Here is a 7,158-nt window from a genome sequence, read left to right on the forward strand (position 1 = left end):
CCGAATCCTATCAGGAATAGAATTCTCGCGGTTTTCTATCTCATTTAGGATTTATGTAGGAATGCAACGCCTAATTCTGACAGGTTTCTATCTTTTATGATTTGCCACTTTTAGAAGCTACCTTTTACGGCAGTTACTATTTTTAGCAGGTTTTCATAAATAGCAGGTTTCGGGTGAAATGAAATGGGGAATCGAGATTCGTTTATTTTATAGGAGATGCGTTGTCAAGTGGAGTTTTTATGCTTTCATCATCGAACCTTTCCCTTGCGGGAATGGGGACAAAAGTAGGTGTCTACACTCTCAAGGCTTCGACAACCTTTGTTATCTTGCGGCCCTTCTTTGCTTAGAGTTAGCTCTCTCTCGTCTTCTATACCATCCACTTCAGTCTCAAGGTACCTTCTTTGCTTCTCTCTCATCTCTTGGAAAAGTCTCTAGCAATTCAATAATTTTGCCCCTTCAATTGTTTTGTGATCTGGGTTTTTTGATTTGTGAGGAAATTGTAACGAGAAATTATCTTGTTTAACAACTAGATAGAGCCACTTCGAGATTTAGATTAGTACAAGGTTTTGCCTTATTCTCATGAGTTTCAGGTTTGGTGAAAAGAATCTCATGTCGTATTTTGAGTTAGGATTTGAATGTAAATAACCTCTCTATAATGGTGGCAGCAACATATATCCCTTTTTGTAAAAATGCACAATGAAAAAGTAGTTCTTGAAGTTCCAGATGAAAAATTAGTTGCTTTTGAAGAGCCTGATATGAAGAGGATGGATTCAAGTCTGGCAAAGAAAGAAAATGCCACACAAAAATTGGTGAGCTGGGAGTCAGATCCATACCCACATGCTGATTTACAGGGCAAAGCAGGGAATGTGACTAAAAATTCTGGTGGCCATTCTGAAAGTAAGAGTTGACTAAAGATTTTCAACATTTTGTTTCACCTTAATCATTGTCGAGCTCAGTTTTGTAACGACATTATGACTTAACAGAACTTGTATATAAATGAACACATTGCTTATCTTTTGTAGTTCATCTCAGTCAACATGATTCATCTATATCAATCCAAACAACGACAACCTTGATTCCACCTACGTCATTTGTAAGATCTGTTTTCATGAGGGTTATGGGGACAGAGATGACTCCTCTAGCAAGCCAGGAACCTTCGAGAACTAGAACTCATGTCAAGGTGAAATCACCGTTGCACAATCACTAGTAGAAAAAACCCCTGTTGCAGCGGGCTTTTAGACCCCTGTTGCAGCGTACATCGTATGCTGCAACTGGGGGGGCCTGCAACAAGTCTGAACTTGTTGCAGCGTACACTGTTCGCTGCAAAAAGTGTTTTTTTTCAGCTTACATATATATGTACGCTGCAACAAGTGTGCAAAATTAGCAAAAATCTAGACCTGTTGCAGCGTACAAATTGTTGTTCGCTGCAACAGGGTAGGTTTGTTGCAGCGAACAACAATTTGTACGCTGCAACAGACCTACCCTGTTGCAGCGAACAACAATATGCCCCCTTCAACAAGTCTTCATTTTAGCCTATTTTCACATACTTGTTGCAGCGTACAAGTATATGTCCCCTGCAACAAAGCCGTCTTTTTGGAGGGAAAATTTTAGTTTTAATTATTTATACCTAGAGTGCCTTGAACCAAATATAGGAACCTGTCAACAACAATAATAGAATATCGCAATCTGTAGAACAAATATAAAAACAATAATTGGTGTTTTGTATACATATCCAAAGTGCACGTACTACATTTAATTATATGTTTCAATTTCAACGTACGCATACATTTTAATATAAAATATTATTCTATAACATCTAAACCAACTCGATCGCTCATGCCATTAATAATAAATACTTGCTCGTAAAAAACTTAGCCCATTGCTCACGAACCACATCAATTTCCTCACTAACATAAGGCGCATTCCTCGGAGTATAGACCTTTACAAAAAAAAAAAATCAATTAAGCATTAGATTAAATGCAAATTAAATATCACATTTTAACATTCAAGCAACTAATCACAATGTCTTCGAAAATTCAAACTAAACAATCGATTTTAAGTTTGGAATGATTCTTAGAAAGTTAAAACTACACATATTAAATGTGTAATAACTATAAAATGAGTTCTTAGGTTGTTTAGTTCAAAGTTGGGAGCGAAAATGTCTTATTTTAGCCTAAATATGACCTATAACGACCAAACAAGTCTTAAATGTCATTTTAGCCTAAACATGACCTATAACGACCCAATGAGCCTTAAATGTGCATAAATAAATTGGAATGAGTCTTAGAAAGTTAAAACTAAGCAAATAAAACATTTAATAAGTTTAAAATGAGTCCTTAGGTTCTTTATTTCAAATTTGGGAGCGAAAATGCCTCATTTTAGCCTAAATATGACCTATAGCGACCAAACAAGCCTTAAATGTGCATAAGTAGATTGGAATGAGTCTTGAAAACTTAAACTACGCATATTAATCATGTAAAAGGTTTAAAATGAGTCCTTAGGTTCTTTAGTTCAAAGTTGAGAGCGAAAATGCCTCATTTTAGCCTAAATATGACCTATAACGACCAAACAAGTCTCAAATGTGCATAAATAGAATGGTTTCGGTCTTTCAAACTTAAAACTAGTCATATTAATTATGTAATAAGTTGGAAATGTGTCCTTAGGTTCGTTAGTTCAAAGTTGGGAGCGAAAATGTCATTTTAGCCTAAATATGACCTATAACGACCCAATGAGCCTTAAATGTGCATAAATAGATTGGAATGAGTTTTAGGAAATTAAAACTATGCATATTAATCATGTAATAAGAATAAAATGAGTCATTAGGATCTTTAGTTCAAAGTTGGGAGCGTAAATGTCATTTTAGCTCTAAATATGACATATAACGATCCAATGAGCCTTAAATGTGCATAAATAGATTGGAATGAGTTTTAGGAAGTTAAAACTATGCATATTAATCATGTAATAAGAATCAAATGAGTCCTTAAGTTCTTTAGTTCAAAGTTGGGAGCGGAAATATCATTTTAGCTCTAAATATGACCTATAACGATCCAATGAGCCTTAAATATGCATAAATAGATTGGAATGAGTTTTAGGAAGTTAAAACTATGAATATTAATCATGTAATAAGAATTAAATGAGTCCTTAAGTTCTTTAGTTCAAAGTTGGGAGCAGAAATGTCATTTTAACTCTAAATATGACTTATAACGACCCAATGAGCCTTAAATGTGCATACATAGATTGGAAATGAGTTTTAGAAAGTTAATATGCATATTAATCATGTAATAAGAATAAAATGAGTCCTTAGGTTCTTTAGTTCAAAGTTGGGAGCGGAAATGCCATTTTATCTCTAAATATCACCTATAACGACCCAATTATCCTTAAATGTGCTTACATAGATTGGAATGAGTTTTAGATAGTTGAAACTATGCATATTAATCATGTAATAAGAATAAAATGTGTCCTTAGGATCTTTGGCGCAATTTTTCCGTACTTGCAGGTAAAAGAAGTTGGAATTTTATTGTCACGTTATAGCAATGAGAATAAAAGTTGGAATTTTATTGTCATAGTTGAAACTTTACCTTGGTTTACCTCTGATTTCTGCGAGTCTTTCCTTTTATATGGGATCTTCACAAGGAGCTCAGCCATAGGAGTTAATGGTGCAGTTGTTTCAGCTACTACTTATACTATTTTGCAATAAGAAAAGCTCCGGTTTTGTGCCATAAATGCCAACAATTCTGCCACCTGCAGTTAACCAAAGAAATCACAATAAGAACTAAGAAATAAGCTTCATCCTTGTTCAGTTCTTTTACCAATGAATAAATTTGACAGAACTTAACAACAAAAAATATCAGCAGTACCTTAAAAAATGAAACTTTTTTATGAACAGAAAAAATACATTATATAGAATCCGGTTCTGTTCAGTTCTTATGCATATTCATACTATCCAAACGCACATTATAGACTCGTACTATAGTCACTACAAATAAACAAACCCAGTCCATTTCTTAATCACAGACAACAAGATGAAGAGTAATATATAATTTCATGTTTAACGAATTAAAATAATTACAATGATGAAGTGAAAATATTTAATTTTGCAATTCCTGCTGCAATGGCCATGATGCCAATGTAACATTCTGTGATTGTAATTTCCCTATGTTTTTCTATGTCTAGCATAACCCAAAGCTGAGAAATACTATCTGGCACATGATGAATAATTTCAAGAGAGAACAGGAATCTCTGCAGTTATAGGCACAACTCACAAATTTCCTAAATATTGCTTACTGATTTAAACTGCAAAATAGCTTCACAACTAAGAATTGAAAACAAAAGGCAAAGTGTAATGGATGTACGCAGGATCTAAATTTATCTCGCCAGATTGTACTTTTATCAATTGGGATATAAATAATATTCTCATAAATCATATCTTTGATGATTCCAAGTGGAGGGCCTATCTCTCGGTGGAATTTGACGTAAATTGTAGGCAACAATTAACAAATTAATATACCGTTTCTACACTGTACCGTGAAGGTAGGTTTTTCAACTCAAGAATAATGAAAGGAAAATGCATCATAAACAAGGAAGAACACAAAATAAACAACTAACCTTGGAACAACTGAAACTAAGAGAATTAATCAGCCAGCTAAACTCTACTACTTTTCTGTAACTCCTATTGCATTATTGATGCAATTTCCTAAGGCATCAGCAGTTCAACTCTTAAAAATAAGAAATACAATGTAAATACAAGGTTTGGCAGGATACCAAAATCTCTTTCAACCATCCCTTGTTGACTGCTAGACATCAAATCTGATTATATGATCCTGGAGAGTTCCATGGAAAACCCTTAAATTTCCAGAATCAAAATTTTCAACTTCAGTATCTAAAGATATATCTGGAAAAAAAAAATCAAAAAAAAAAAATAAATTGAACAAACCCTAATCTGAAAACGAAAATCAAGAGGGGACAGCTAGGAAGATAATTACTTGTTGTAGCAAGGAGAGTAACGGCCGAGCAACCACTGGAACCAGGACGCGACGGGGGGACGCTGAACCCTAATCTGAAAGCGACTGAGACAGCGAGAACAGAACGCGATGGGGAGATGAGGCGAGAACAAAGACCCACCGGCGAAGACAGCGACGCAGAGCCGACAACGGCTGAGTTCGACGGCGAGTTCGACGGCGACGCAGGGCTAAGTTCGACGGCTGAGTTCGACGGCTGAGTTCAAAGGCCAGATGCTTGGAGAGTTGGAGTACGTTGGGCGCGGGGAAATAAAATTTTGAGATATTTGGCTAAGTGAAAAAACTCACGAAATAATATTATTGCAGCAACATATTTTGAAACACGGACTTGTTGCAGGGTACAATAGCATGTACGCTGCAACAAAGTCTGGATATTGCTGCGGGCTTTAATTTTGTACGCTGCAATAAACAATTTCGCAGCGAACAATAGAAATGTACGCTGCGATAACCCTTTAAAGGGTTTGACCCCCGTTGACCGACTGGTTGTTGAAGCGTATTAATAAATGTACGCTGCAACAAGGGGGCTGCAACAGGGGTTTTTTCTACTAGTGAGTCCTACTTCTTCAAGGTCATCAATGCCTCAAAGAGCTAATCTTTCAGCAGCACACACAAATATGATAAATGACAGTTTAAACCTGCACAGAAAGGAGCATAGCAGGAAACACCTTGGTGTGGTTTTCAGCTTCTTTAACAGGGATAGATGTGCTTTTGCATAGCAGGAAACACCGGGAGGTCGCTGGTAATTGGCGGGTTCTGATCTTTGGGTAGAACAATAATCCCAAGTATGTTGGGGAAAAAGAAGGTGGTGTTGTTATCACAAGTGCGCCAGCAGGAGGTGGGATAGTGGCTTGGGTAAACCAGCCCATAATTATTTTTAATGGTCTGTGACTCAGAAATGCAGAGAGTTTTGAAATTATAAAGATTAAAGAAGGGGAGATGCCATCGGAAGAGATTCCAAGGGGTGGTAGTACTATATGACACATATACTTCTTTCTTTTTCTAGTGTATTGACAACATTGTATATGATTATTAGTTATGAGACATTGAAACTTTTATTTGATATGAGAAATAAAATTGGATGTAAACTTTTTTTTACTATTTGATATATATATATATATTATATATTCAACTCTTATATTACTTAATATAAAATGTTTTTTTTTTGTTTTTTTATTACAGGTGTATAATACGTAAAAAGTAACACTAAAAAAGAGCTCGACTAATTAATTAAAATTAAATTAGTTGTTCGGTGCACAAAACTTTCTGCCATAACCAGAACTCTAATAGCGCTTATATATTGAATGCTGTTAAATTAAGCCATATTAACAGCGCTTTTAATAAGCGCTGTTATTCTTTTAACAGCGCTACTAATTAACAGCGCTTTAAAAGCGATGTCTTTAATTGAAAAAAGCGCTATTAAAAGCTTATTTTGTTGTAGTGATCATACATGATTGATTGTAATGCAAAAACTATTCTCATTTTAAAATCTATCCATGTAACTTTTAGCTTTATTCTGTTTCAAGAGATACTAAATCTTGCTAAAATCTTGGCATTGCCATGTGATATAAGGTGAAGGCACCTCTTCAAGGTCCTTCACGTTTAACTTTAGTGATAACAACCTAGCTTTATACTTAGTTAAAGCATTCATTACTTAGACTTACTCATATGGGTTGAGAGTCTCTTTTGAGTCTCTCAATTGTGTTTGATTTAGTAATTACTTTTACAGAATCCAAACAATGCTTTAGATCCTATCCAATAGATCTTTAACCCAGTATGTTCCAATTTTCTCCATGGTTCTAATATTGACAAATACATTCAAATCTAACCAATTAGAATTTGAATGTCATTTTCAATAGAGAGATATGTATATCATATGTAGAACCAATAAACTTGACTTAGCTCCCACTAAACTCATCATCTACAATATGATCCATGTTTTCATAAAGCTATGATTGCTCAATAGCCTTGTTGAAAAATATAGTCTAATTCCCACTTGCATGCTTTAATCTATAAATAGATTTCTTAAGCTTGCTCTTTTATCTAGCATAAAAAACTTTTACACAATTCCTTTCTACAAGTCCAATTGAGGAAGGTGTTTCGTTTTCCAATTGCCATATTCCATATGCAATGATTGCTAGAT

General features: G+C 34.9%; 1 long non-coding RNA gene across 2 annotated transcripts; it reads right to left on the reverse strand.

Annotated features, from left to right (window-relative positions):
* Positions 1-1,677: 1,677 nt before the first annotated feature.
* LOC130466793 (uncharacterized) lies at positions 1,678-5,311 on the reverse strand. Of its 2 annotated transcripts, none has more exons than XR_008926944.1 (4): positions 4,983-5,311; positions 4,762-4,891; positions 3,579-3,741; positions 1,678-1,939 (listed from the first exon to the last, which is right to left on the reverse strand). It is a non-coding gene; the product is annotated as an uncharacterized lncRNA (long non-coding RNA). The 2 variants fall into 2 exon arrangements; XR_008926943.1 differs by having other exon boundaries at positions 3,589-3,741; positions 4,983-5,310.
* Between the last annotated feature and the right edge of the window lie 1,847 nt (positions 5,312-7,158).

The sequence above is a fragment of the Spinacia oleracea genome, chromosome 2 (assembly GCF_020520425.1).
Source record: "Spinacia oleracea cultivar Varoflay chromosome 2, BTI_SOV_V1, whole genome shotgun sequence".
Taxonomy (NCBI): Eukaryota; Viridiplantae; Streptophyta; class Magnoliopsida; order Caryophyllales; family Amaranthaceae; genus Spinacia; species Spinacia oleracea.